This window comes from Triticum dicoccoides, chromosome 3A (genome assembly GCF_002162155.2).
Source record: "Triticum dicoccoides isolate Atlit2015 ecotype Zavitan chromosome 3A, WEW_v2.0, whole genome shotgun sequence".
NCBI lineage: Eukaryota > Viridiplantae > Streptophyta > Magnoliopsida > Poales > Poaceae > Triticum > Triticum dicoccoides.
Genome location: NC_041384.1, coordinates 205254484 through 205269411, shown reverse-complemented (window position 1 = coordinate 205269411; position 14928 = coordinate 205254484).

Below are 14928 nucleotides of genomic sequence, written 5' to 3'. Positions count from 1 at the left end.
CCACGTGCAAGGATCAAACAATATGATGCAAGGATGGTATGCTATGCGGGATGCGATGCGGGATGCATATGCAAGATTTGACAAGGGATGCATGAACCTGGCCTCAACATGGGAATCCAAGTGTGCCACTGGAAAGATGAGATGAAATCGCTTGAAAACGATATAAAGAACGCCGGAATCGGAGTTACGGTTTGGAAATGGCAAGCAATTCAAATATGACACCGGTCTGCGATTTACAGCAAGTAGCCATCTAAATGCAATGAGATGAACAAGCTACAGCACCCAAACATGACAAAAAAATACATGTCAGGGATGCATTCATGATTCTTAACAAAAGTCTAGCACTGAGCTACGGCCAATTCATCCATTAACAGGTTCAAACAAGCATGGCAAAAATGCATATGGCAAACAAATTTCAGACTTAGTGAAATTAACACTTGTCTGGAATTTCAGATCAGGTAGCACACTTCGGAGCAACAAAACTATATGCTACAGGACCTGAACATGGCAAAGTAAATCACGGCATGGAGCTACTCAAAGAGCTTAACAAAAGTCCCTTAGTGACTTTGAGCCAAAAGGGATCAGAAAATACAATTGCAAGCATGTGAACATGGCAAAAACATAATCAGTTCTCAGACTTAGTGAAAACTGGAGCATGCTGAAACAGATATCAAGTAGGCATGTTTACGAGCTCGATGCACTCACTACGGGGCAAGTCATGACAAGCTAAGCATACATCCATCAAGACTACACAAAATGCAAGCTAGACATGGCAAGAACAATAGCATAGCATGCATGGATCAACTACAACATCCTCGGCAAAATCGCTAACAAGTAGACAATCTGCCCAGATTCACGAAGTAGCAAAAGTAGAGCTCGATTGGCTCAAGCTAGGGTGCTCCATAATTGCAAACAAAGACATGGATGGATAGAGCATTACAAGATTAACAAAACATCCTTACTGGTCATCCTCAAAAGAGGCACGGATCACTAGGAAACAGCATGAACATATGGCATCATGAGAAAAACAGATCAAGGACTTAGTGCAAATGCTAAGTCCCTGAAATCAGCATTACCAAGTGCCTCACTTTGCAAGCTTGTGGTAGTCACCACACACATCACAAACATGGGTTGCACCTCTGGAAAGATGGCAAATCCCTTAGCAAAACATATGTAGAGCTCATGGGCATATCTTGCACACATTAATCATGGCAAAAATGACAAATATCTAAAAGGAGTAGCAGATCTGACAATTATCTCAAGTAGCACTATTCTAACAGCATTTCGGGCATCAAGATAAACTCAAATGAAAATGATGCAATGGAACGAAATGATGTACTCTCTGAGGCGAACACTTTGATATGCTATATGCCAAAAACGGAGCTACGGATGCGGATTTACGATGCGATGAACAGGAGAAAATAATTAGGGTTTCGGGGCAAAAGTCAACCCTGAGATCTGGATCTAGATCTAGCCGCACGGAATACGATGTTGGACGGAACTGTTCACCGGAGCTTCGGGACGGCGCCGGACTTGCCGGGGCGGCGTGGACGCCGAGGAGGGAGGAGGAGGCCGGAGCCGGTGATGGCGACCACGCGATGCGGCGCGGCGACCGGCGACTAGGTGGCGGCGGGCGGCGAGGCGGAGCACGGCGCGGAGCGGCGACCACGGCAAGGAGGCGGTGGCCGGCGCGGGCTCCGGGCACCGGCGAGGAGGAGCAAGGCGGCGGGGCGAGCCGGGTGGGTGGCGCTAGCGCGCGGGCCTCGGGGGCCAGCGATGGGCCTGCCCGGGCCGGCGACGCGGGGGCGTTGAGGCGCCACGTGGCGCTACACCACTGGTGCGGGGTGGCGGCGCGACTTCGTCCGCCCAGGACGGACGTGTCCGGCGGTGGCGCGAGGGGATTTTTAGGGTTAGGGAGAGAGGAGATCCGCGAATTTCGGGAGGGGTCTTTATATAGAGGTAGAGGGAGCTAGGAGAGTCCAAATGAGGTGCGGTTTTCGGCCACGCGATCGTGATCGAACGCTCTAGGTGATGGAGAAGGTTTTGGTGGTTTTGGGCCAAATTGGAGGGGTGTTGGGCTGCAACACACACGAGGCCTCTTCGGTCCCTCGGTTAACCGTTGGAGTATCAAACGAAGTCCAAATGGTATGAAACTTGACAGGTGGTCTACCGGTAGTAAACCAAGGCCGCTTGGAAAGTCTCGGTCCAATCTAGAAATGTTTAATCCCCACACACGAAAGAAAGGTAGAAATGACCACCGGAGGAGAACGAAGCGCCGGAATGCAAAACGGACAACGGGGAAAATGCCCGAATGCTTGAGATGAACACGTATGCAAATGCAATGCACATGATGACATGATATGAGATGCATGACAACGACAACAACACACGAAGACAAAAACCCGAACCCGAGAAAATAAAATAACTTAAGGCCGGAAACGGCAAGAGTTGGAATACATATTGGGAAAGTCATATCCGGGGTGTTACACGCGGGCGCGTGCAAGTGTGTCTGGGCTCAGAACGGACAACGGAAGGAACTAGGAGACCCGGGCGAATGCAAGTTTCAAAAACATGATGATGCAATGCACATGATGACATGATGAAAAGCAACACGCAAGCAAAAGACATGGCAAAGACAGCGAATAACTGAAAGACATCTGGCGCAACGGTCTCGGGGCGTTACAGACAATATGACCGAGGTGGAAATCTATGGAAGGGGGCACCGCACGCGGCTAAGAAATCAACGTGTGTGTCTAGGGGGTGCCCCCCTCCCCCGTATATAAAGGAGGGGAGGAGGAGGGCCGGCCACAAGGGGCGCGCCCAAAGGGAGGATTCCTATTCCTAGTAGGAATAGGTTTCCCCCTTTCCTAGTCCATGTAGGAGAAGAAGGAAGGAGAGGAGAGGGAGAAGGAAAGAGGGGGCCGCCGCCCCCTCCCTAGTCCAATTTGGACCAGCCCATGGGGGGCGTGCGGCCTCCCCTTGTGGCCCTTCTCTCCTTTCCACTAAGGCGCCCATGAAGGCCCAATACTTCCCCCGGCGAATTCCTGTAACTCTCCGGTACTCCGATACCCGAACCACTCAGAACCTTTCCGATGTCCGAATATAGCCTTCCAATATATCAATCTTTACGTCTCGACCATTTCGAGACTCCTCGTCATGTCCGTGATCTCATCCGGGACTCTGAACAAACTTCGGTCACCAAAACACATAACTCATAATAGAAATCGTCATCGAACATTAAGCGTGCGGACCCTACGGGTTCAAGAACTATGTAGACATGACCGAGACACTTCTCCGGTTAATAAACAACACCGGAACCTGGATGCTCATATTGGTTTCTACATATTCTACGAAGATCTTTATTGGGCAAACCGCACAACAACATACGTTGTTCCCTTTGTCATCGGTATGTTACTTGCCCGAGATTCGATCGTCGGTACCATCATACCTAGTTCAATCTCGTCACCGGCAAGTCTCTTTACTCGTTCCGTAATGCATCATCCCGTAACTAACTCATTAGTCACATGGCTTGTAAGGCTCATAGTGATGTGCATTATCGAGAGGGCCCAGAGATACCTCTCCGACAATCGGAGTGACAAATCCTAATCCCGATCTATGCCAACTCAACAAACACCATCGGAGACACCTGTAGAGCATCTTTATAATCCCCCAGTTACGTTGTGATGTTTGATAGCACACAAGGTGTTCCTCCGGTATTCGGGAGTTGCATAATCTCATAGTCATGGGAACATGTATAAGTCATGAAGAAAGCAATAGCAATAAACTAAACGATCATAGTGCTAAGCTAACGGATGGGTCTAGTCCATCACATCATTCTCTAATGATGTGATCCCGTTCATCAAATGGCAACACCTGTCTATGGCTAGGAAACTTAACCATTTTTGAATAATGAGCTAGTCAAGTAGAGGCATACTAGGGACACTTTGTTTGTCTATGGATTCACACATGTACTAAGTTTCCGGTTAATACAATTATAGCATAAATAATAAACATTTATTATGGTACAAGGAAATATAAAAAAAACTTTATTATTGCCTCTAGGACATATTTCCTTCAATTAGAGCTCAGATGCAATGCATTTGGCACCAACTGAGCTAACTAGTGCCCATGCACGGAAGCTTATGGACCAGCCCAGCTATGTTTTGGTTAGATCGGTTGACTCATGGACCACCAACAGGACAATTTGAATTTATTCGAAAAAATGCAAAAATGAAAAAGGTTAAATAGTTTGGAAAAAACAATAATTTTGAATAGAAGTCGTGAATTTGGAAAAAAAATGTATTTTGAAAAAAGTTCAGAAAAAACAAATCCATGGATTTAAAAAAGGTTCACAAGATTTGAAGAAAGTTCACGAAATTTGGAAATATAGGTTCATGACTATGAGAGGATTTGGAAAAAGGTTTTAAAATTCTAAAATTCATCAATTTGTGAAAAATTCACACATTTTATAAAAGAGAAAAACCATACAAAAATCATCCTGGAAAAAATAAAAGGGAAAACTAGACAAAAAAGCCGATGGAATCTTCTAGAAGGTTCCTAAAACCGGTAAAAAAATATTGATCGATCAAGAACCTAGTGTGTGTGTGATAAGTGGCAAATGAGAAAGAAATAACTAAATGGGTCGCCCCCAAGGTGGATGGGGTGTAAACGACGTTGAACAGGATTTGGGGCGCCAAAGCTATATCTCACTTATAAGAGATGTACGCTGAAGCATTTTCTAGGCCAGACCATTTAGCGGGTTCATTCATTCGCCGGCTGCCGCTCGGTAGGTCTACATATTGGTTTGCCTTGGTTTTTTTTTTTCTCATTAAATTTTCTCCGTTTCTTCATGGGTTTTCTGTTTTTCTTACTGGTTCTCTTCGTTTCATTGATGGTTTCCTGCTTTTCTTTTCTTCCTTTTTTTGTTTCATTCTTGTTTTCACTGGTTTTTTTGGCCTTTTTCCCTTTTTCCCTTTTTTCCTTTTTTCCTTTCTTTCTTGTTTTTCTATGTTTCCTCCTTGGTTTTCACTATTTTTCATTCTTTTGTACAGGTTTTCTTCAGGGTTTTTTTCTTTCATTTTCTTTGGGTTTTTTTCTCAATTTTCATTGTTTTCTTCATTTTCTTTGTCTATTTCTTGTTTTTCATCGTTTTTAATTTCACCTTTACTATAGAACATAAACCTTTTCTTATGCAAGGTTAACATTTATTCTAATACATGAAAAAATTGTGTACACGTTTTATAAAATGTACATATTTATGTATAATGTTTTGCACAAACAATTGTACATTTCCGTATACATCAGAAATATTTGCTTATTTATGTATGACATTTTTTAAATGCATGCCTAACACCATTTTATATATTCATTTTTCATTTATACTTCTTTGCGCACACATTGTATACTGTTTGTGTATATAAGGACATTTTTATACATGTTTCACATTTTATAAATACATGATTAAACCATTTATCATATACACGTTATGGTGTCTATATTTGCATACATATTGTACAATTTTCGTACACACTAAAACATTTTTCTATACACATACAACTGTTTTCAAATGCATGATTAATATTTTTCAACTCTATATGATAGAGTGATTTTTATAATACTTATATTTGTTACATTTTTAAATATGAGTAAAATTAGAAAAAGTAGAAAAAACAAAAAGGTGGCAAAAAAACCTCTAGGCTGCGGTCTACGCTAGACCAGCCCATTCTGGGGTTGCTTGATGCGTTATAAGTGTATAACATAACCGCTCCCGTAAGAATGGACCGGCCAGTGCTCTCTTTTTGGAAGATCCTATTCGCCGGTCGCTGCGGCAAACTGTCGGCAATCGTAAAGAGGAGCGAGGCGGGCGACAAACATGGGCCCGCCCACTTTCAGATATACACAGTGCGTCCAAACAGTTTGGGGAACCTTCTAAAAGCTTTTCCGAACCGGGTTTTTTCCTGTTTTGTTTCTTTTCTTGTTTTTCCGGCTTTCAATTGATTTTTCTTTTACTTTTCATTTTGCTTTTTCGTTTTTTCTGTTTCTTTATATTTTTCTGTGTCTTTATATTTTTCTGTTTCTTTTTTCTTTTTCAGAAAGTGTCCAGAAATTTCCAAAATGATTGCATATCTCAAAAATTTGCTCAAAATGCCTGAAAATGTTTCTGTTTCCAAATCTTATTAAAAATGTTCAAAATTCAAAAACATTAGAATTTGAAAATTGTCCGTATTTTCAAAAATTCTTCAGAAATTTCAGAAATTGTTCTAATTTCCAAATTTTCTTCATGTTTTCGAAATTCTTCGGAATCTTAATTTTTGTTCGGAATGTTAATTTTTGTTCTCATTTTTTCAAATATGTTCATGTTGTTCGTATTTTCAAAAGTTTGGAGTTCAAGAATTGTTCGCGTTTTCAAAAATTGTTCAGAATGTTAATTTTTGTTCTCATTGTCACAAAATTTGTTTAAAACTTCAGAATGTGTTCAAATATTTCAAAGATTGTTTGTGTTTGCGAAAAATTGTCATTTGTAAAGAAATGTTCACATATTCAAAAGTTGCTTGCGTATAAAAAAGTCTTTGTGGATTTCAGAAAAATGTTCATGTTTCCAAATTTCGTTTGGAATTTTAAAAATATTCCATTTCCAGAAAAGTTTCACATATTAAGAAAATGTTCGGGATTTCGAAATTTATTCAAATTTCAGAAACATGTTCATAAAAAATGTTTGAACGTGCAGAAATTATTTTCATTTATGAAAATATATTTGGTATTAAATTTTGTTTCCAAAATTTTCAATAAACGTTCATTAATGTGTAAAGATTATTTTAATGTGGCGCTTAGGTGAGAACTAAGAAAAGACATAACGTTGCCAGTAAACCCGAAGTATTCGACAATCGGATCGTCTCGCTCTTTTCTACCAATTTTTACGCGCGCTTTCCTTTCATTCCCTGCTAGTGAGCCGGCCCAGTCGCTGGTCCTCAGTGCGTCTGCGTGCTGTTGGATGCAAAGAGCGTCCAATAGGAAGTCCCCTCTTTTTCATCCATTCTTTTCACATTTTCGCTTTCGCTTCTTGCTTTATTTTTTTACCTTTGCTTGTATTTAGAACTATTCAGAATATACTCCCTCCGTTCCTTAATATAAATCTTTTTAGATAATTCAATATGAACTATATATGGATGTATATATGCGTATTTTCGAATATATAGATTCACTCATTTCGCTCCATACTATTTGTTTAACACATGTATATACAGTGTATATAAAATGTGTATGCAAGGTAAAAATATGTTTTGGTAATAAAAAATGTTTTGTATCATTGTAAAATGTATGTGACAGTTTATACAAATATTTTTGCCTTTAAAAATAATATTCTTGAAAGAAAATGTGTATACAACATAAAAAATGTCCGCATAAGTTAAAATTGTGTGTGCCATTTCAAAGAGTATTGATGTGTTTACAATAAGTGTCCATGGAATTTTTTAAAAAATTATACAATGTTAAAAAAATGTTTGCATAGTTTAAGAAAATGATTATTTCTGTTTAGAAAAAAAGTATAATGTGTATTTTAGAAAATTTGATCATGTATTCAAAAAAATTGTTCATTACCATTTATTAAAGAAAATGTAAAACCTGTATTTGAAAAATGTTCAACGTGTATCAAACAAATGTAATAAAAAATTCAAAACCATATACTTAAAATGTATATTGTACGCTAAAAAAGTAAACATGTGTTAAAAACAAAAACAATGAAATTGACCAAGAAACAAAAATTAAATCCAAAGAAAAAAACAAGTGAAAACCAAGAAAAGAATACAGAAAATTGATGGAAATTGAAAGAAAAGAGAAACCCACTGAAAACCCGGAAAGAGATGAAGAAACCCGGTGAAATGTGTCAGATCCATAAGATCCAACACTCAAGGAACAAGAACAATACCCACTGTGCTTATAAGTTGGACTTGGCCAAGGCCTACGATAGGGTCGATTGGAACTTTCTTGAAGGGGTCCTTCGGAAGACGGGTTTCGACCAGAAGTGGATTAATTGGGCAATGCAATGTGTCAGATCAGCCAGATATTCGATGAGATGCAATGGCGAACTGCTGTCACCGTTCATCCCTTCTAGGGGATTGCAGCAGGGTGATCCATTAAGCCCGTACTTGTTTCTTTTTGTTGCGGATAACCTGGTCGGCCTCATAAACAAGGAGATTGAGTCTGGAAACCTGAGCCCTATTAAAATTGCTAGAAACAGCCCAGGCATATCGAACCTTCTGTTTGCGGACGACAGTTTGTTGTTCTTCAAGGCCACACTTGAGCAAGTAAGGACTGTCAAGAAGGTGTTGTCCACTTTCCAGAAGTGCAGTGGACAACTGCTGAGCGAGAGTAAATGTTCGCTGTTATTCAGTGAAGCTTGCCCGGAAGAGGTCAGAAACCAAATCAAAAACTACCTGGGAGTTGTAGCATCAACTTTTGAAAGTAAGTACTTGGGACTTCCAACACCAGAAGGGAGAATGAAGGATGAAAACTTTCAGCCAATAACGGATAAGTGTGGGAAGAGATGCAATGACTATTCTGAAAAATTTATGTCATACGCGGCAAAGGAAGTGCATGTCAAATCTGTGGTTCAGCCTCTCCCTTGCTTTACCATGGGCGTTTTCCTCCTGTCCAAAGGGTTCTGTGAGAAATATGAGAAAATGGTGAGAGACTTCTGGTGGGGGACGAGGTTGGACATAGAAAAGTTCACTGGATGTCGTGGGAACACATGACGAGACCCAAGCGAGCAGGAGGCATTGGTTTCGGAGATATGCACCTATTTAATTTAGCCCTTCTTGCTAAACAAGGGTGGAGACTACTGCAGAACTCGGACAACCTGTGTGCAAGGGTAATTAAATCTAAGTACTACCCACATGGGAATTTGATTGACACGGTCTTTGTAGCGGATGCGTCTCCAGTCTAGAGGGGTATAGAAGCAGGGCTTGAACTCCTCAAGAAGGGCATAATTTGGAGAGTAGGAGATGGAAAGAACATACAGATACAGAGGGATCAGTGGATCCCCTGGAAAGAGGGCCTTTGAATGGCAGCTTTCATTAGGCGATCGAGATTGAGATGGGTGAACTAGTTAATGCACTCGGACAGGAAGGAATGGGATACATAGCTTATTAGGCAGATTTTTCATAGTTTTGATGCGGAGGAAATTATCAAGATTAACATCCCTAGTACGGACACGAAGGATCGTGTCGCCTGGCACCATGAGAGAAATGGAGTGTTTTCGGTAAGAAGTGCATATAAGCTAGCTGCCTCGCTAAAAACACATGCTGCACAAGAACCCTCGAGCTCTTCAGGTGAGGTGCAGGACCGAAGTATCTGGGACAACATATGGAAGGCAAAAGTCCCACCGAAAGTCAAAATATTTGGATGGAGGGTTGCAACTAACTCACTTGCAACAAAAAAGAACAAATTTAGAAGAACACTTGAGTTAGATGCTATTTGTAATATATGTGGCGTCGATGAGGAGGATGAGTTCCATGTCGTACTGGAATGCACAAAAAGCAGAGCCCTGAGAGAAGCGCTAAGGAAAGTTTGGGACCTTCCTCCTGAGGTTGCATTCCGCCGTACGGGTCCGGATTGGCTTCAGATTTTACTTTGCCCTGAAACCGAAGAAGTTAGAGCAAGAATTCTCGTGATGCTTTGGAGAAGCTGGCATTTGCGTGATGATATTGTGCATGGGAACAGGAGAGAGTCCATTACAAAATATGTTATGTTCCTACTGCAGTATGAGGACGACATGGCAAGGGCATCCTTGATGCAAGGCTCTGAGTCAGGAAAGGATATATGGCCCCTGACCATTAAAATGCCCCATGCTACCGCACCGGAGCGCAGACAGTGGTCTGCTCCGACAAAAGGAACCATCAAAATTAACTCTGATGCGTCCTACCTGCCGGACACAGGAAATTGTTGGGCGGGAGCTCTTGCTAGGAACTACAGGGGGCAGATCATGTTGTGCATGGGGAGACGAGGTGCCCACATCGAATAGTGTGGAAGAGGCGGAGGCCAATGCCGCCCTGTGTGGGCTGCAAACATTGGCGTCAATATATACATGTCCTGTAGAGGTGGAACTGGACTGCCAACCTGTTATCAAGGAACTGTCAGCTAGTGGTCCTAGCCTGTCTCCCTGCTATGCTGTGATTCAGGACATCAAAGCGACCCTATGCCAGTTTGCGTCCCACAAACTATCCTATGCTGGGTGGGAGTGCAACAAACTAGCGCATGAACTAGCCACAGAAGCAAGGAAGGTGGGAGATCTGCATATTGTCAGCAGAGTTCCAGAAAGACTGCGTGCAATGATGCTTAAGGAGTGTAGCACCCATCCTGAGTAAATATTTTCCAGGTTTCTCAAAAAAACGGTGAAAAAACAAAGAAAAGTAATTTTTTTTAGAGAAAGTGAGTGAAGAAACAAAGAAAAGATTGAAAATTGAAAAAACCAGCCAAAACCAGTATAGCTTCCGAACAAAACTACAAATTGTTTCGATCAAAACACAGCAAATGAAATAAACAAGAAAAATGGGCCGACTCAGTAGGTATATATATTGGGGTATGCAACGTAATGAAAGACCTATATATTGATATAAGCGAGATATAATTATCGCGCCCATGGTCGGTTTGCGTCGAAAGTCCTATTGATACAACTGGACCGGCCCGCCTAGAGCATGTAGTACTTTGTGCGCTCCTCGTCAATGGCAGTGAACTGTTTTCATGTACCATTTCCAGTTGGTTTTCGGCCAGGTGTTTATTTTGGGAAATACTATACCTAATTGAAAGTGCGTTATATCAACTAGAGGGGGGGGGTGAATATGCGATTTTTATGAAATTCTTCACTGAGGAATTTGCCGGTGAGGAAATTCCTTAGCGAAGAACTACTAACAGCGGAATAAGTACTCAAAAGTAAACATAACAGAATACAAGCATAGTCATCATGATGAAATGAAGACAGGCACAGAGTACATGAAGCGTAATCACAGGATAACACAGGATGAAGACAAACAGACTGAAGAAATTGAACTAAGGAAATTGAGAAAGTCTTCAGTCAAAGTCTTCAAACACAGATATGAACAAACACACAACACCGTTATGAGGAAATGAAAGAGTTGAGGGAATAGAACCAGTAAGCTTGGTGAAGACAATGATTTGATAGACCAGTTCCAACTGCTGTCTCAGTTGTACGTCTGGTTGGAGCGGCTGAGTATTTAAACTCGAGGACACACAGTCCCAGACACCCAGTCCTGAACACGCAGCTCAGGACACCCAGTCCTCACCGTATTCTCCTTGAACTAAGGTCACACAGACCTCGCCCAATCACTCGTGGTAAGTCTTGAGGCGACTTCCAAACCTTCACAAACTCGGTCACTCGGCGATCCACAATTCCTCTTGAATGCTCTAGACCATGACGCCTAACTGTCTGGAAGAAGCACAGTCTTCAAAGGTAACAAGCGTCGGATCCACGCAGGATCAATCTCTTCAGTGATGCTCAATCACTTGGGGTTTGTAGGTGTTTGGGTTTTTGGTTTTTCCTCACTTGATGATTTTCGCTCAAAGTCCTCAGAGGATGGGTTGCTCTCAAATGACAAGTGTCAGTTTCTCTCGGAGCAGCCAACCAGCTAGTGGTTGTAGGGGGCGGCTATTTATAGCCTAGGGAGTAGCCCGACATGATAAGACATAAATGCCCTTCAATGATATGACCGTTAGGTGGATAGATATTTTGGGACAGCTGGCGCATAGCACAACAACGATCGGAATTTTGAGTAGCAAAATCCTCAGGGCTATCATGTTCCTCACTGTGTAGGAAATCCACACTGGCGAATTCCTAACTCCTCAGTCAGAACAAATTCCTTAGAGACCAGAAGAACTTCGTCTCTGTCACTGAAGAAATTTACTGAACTGTATGAGATTTCCAATCGCTTCACTCGAAGGGATTGGTAGGTGTAGGATTTTGAGTTGAGCATCACATGGAAATTTTTCCTTAGTATTTCCTCGACCCCCTATAACAGTACGGTGTTTCCTATGACTCAAGAAAGAGAAAATGAAACTACGAAAACAAGTCTTCACGCTTCATGTTCCTTGAATGAATACCAAGTCTTCGCGGTCACACCATTTTCTTCACTTTCAAAGTCTTCAGAAAGTATTCAGAATACCAAAGTCTTCAGACGAAGAACTTCATTTTTAGGGGTTGACTTTCTCTGTAAATATCAAACTCCTCATAGACTTATAGACATGTGTACACTCATAAACACATTAGTCCCTTAACCTATAAGTCTTCAATACACCAAAATCACTAAGGGGCACTAGATGCACTTACACTAATAGAAATGGCAACTTTTAAATATACATTGTGAACTCATTTATTTGAAAAATGTCAGCCCAAATTTTAGAATTCTTTAAGGGTTTAAAAGAAAATCTAAAAAAAATATCCCCCACATTCACAAGATGTTTATGGACCTAAAAAATGTTTGTGCATTTAAAATGTGTTCCCAAAATTATAGAATGTTCATGAATATAAAAAACTATGAATTTTAGAAATGTTCAAGAATTTTAAAATAATATTCCTGATTTTAGAACAATGTTCACGAGTTTACATAAATCACTTTTTTTAGAATGTTCAAAAAGTTCACTAATTTTAAAATAATAGTAAATTTAAAAAGTAAAACCATAAGATGGAAATAGAAAGAGGAAATGGAAACAAAAATAGAAAGAGACAAAAATAGAAAATCAAAGAAGAACTCGTAAACTTGAAATAGAAGAAAACCATGCTAACTCAACATAAACCCAACAAGTGGAGAAAATAAACTATCATGAAAATGAGTTGGTGCAAGGTCATGTTAGGTCTTAGGTGCAAGATCCAAACTAATAAGGAACTATTCTACAGTATGAATGTGGAATAGGAGATTCTCGAGTTACGACCAATTGGAGGCGCGAGAAAAGACCCTCGCAAATATGGAGAGGCATAATTGATGGACGTGATGCTTTAAAACTTTGTTTAATCATGAGATCTGGCAATGGAGAGAGTAATTTGATTTGGCACATAACAGGTTGCCACGAAATACGCATGGTACCCGCTACATCGGGTGTGGGTAAAATACGACTAAATATACACCTGACTTTCTCGTCCGTCACCCATACTCGGGTACAATTTTGTTCTCATACCCGCAACCCGCCCATGTGAATTACCCTTGGGTAAAATAGCCACATCCCATTCAACTTTTAACAATGAGCACATACGCATGATGTATCCCATACACGGGTTATACATATATGCAGAAAATGCAACAACTGGATGTTTATTTGACATTCACATTGTGCTCAAAATGCAACTAACAACTATAGTTAGTCAGCTTGTGCTAACATACTACTTCCTATTAGCATCATCAACAACAAGAAACTTTGACAAAATGATACACTTATACAAAAAAATGAAGGAAATAAGCCCTAGAGGAAATAATAAAGTTGTTATTTTATATTTCCTTATATCATGATAAATGTTTATTATTCATGCTAGAATTGTATTAACCGGAAACTTGATACATGTGTGGATACATAGACAAAACACCGTGTCCCTAGCAAGCCTCTACTAGACTAGCTCGTTAATCAAAGATGATCAAGTTTCCTGACCATAGACATGTGTTGTCATTTGATGAACGGGATCACATCATTAGGAGAATTATATGATGGACAAGACCCATCCGTTAGCTTAGCATAATGACCATTAAGTTTTATTGCTATTGCTTTCTTCATGACTTATACATATTCCTCTGACTATGAGATTATGCAACTCCCGAATATCGGAGGAACACCTTGTGTGCTATCAAATGTCACAACATAACTGGGTGACTATAAAGATGCTCTACAGGTGTCTCTGAAGGTGTTTGTTGGGTTGGCATAGATCAAGATTAGGATTTGTCACTCCGAGTATCGGAGAGGTATCTCTGGGCCCTCTCAGTAATGCACATCACTATAAGCCTTGCAAGCGATGTAACTAATGAGTTAGTTGCGGGATGATGTATATGGAACGAGTAAAGAGACTTGCCAGTAACGAGATTAAACTAGATATGATGATACCGACGATCGAATCTCGGGCAAGTAACATACCGATGACAAAGGGAATAACGTATGTTGTTATTGCGGTTTGACCGATAAAGATCTTCGTAGAATATGTAGGAACCAATATGAGCATCCAGGTTCCGCTATTGGTTAATGAACGGAGATGTGTCTCGATCATGTCTACATAGTTCTCGAACCCGTAGGGTCCGCACGCTTAACGTTCCATGACGATTTGTATTATGAGTTATGTGTTTTGGTGACCAAAGTTTGTTCGGAGTCCCGGATGAGATCACGGAAATGATGAGGAGTCTAAAAATGGTCGAGACATAAAGATTGATATATTGGAAGGTAGTATTCGGACACCGGGAGGGTTTCGGAGTGTATCAGGTACATACCGGAGTACCGAAGGGGTTACCGGAACCCCTGGAGGAAGATATGGACCATAGGAGGGAGGCTAACCAGCCCACAAGGGGCTGGTGCGCCCCCACAAGGGAGGAGGCCGAATTGGTTTAGGGAAGGGGGCACCACCCCCCTTTCCTTCTCCTACTCCCTCTCCTTCCCCCTTTCCACCTCCAAGAGAAGGAAAAGAAGGGGGCAAATCCTACTAGGACTAGGAGTCCTAGTAGGACTCTCCCTTGGCGCCCCCCCTCCTGGCCCACCGCCTCCTACTTCCCTCCTTTACATATGGGGGCGGGGGGCACCCCAAAGGCACATCAATTGTTCTCTTAGCCGTGTGCGGTGCCCCCCTCCACAATTTACTCCTCCGGTCATAGCTTCGTAGTGCTTAGGCGAAGCCCTGCGCGGATCACATCACCATCACCGTTACCACGCCATCATGCTGACGGAACTCTC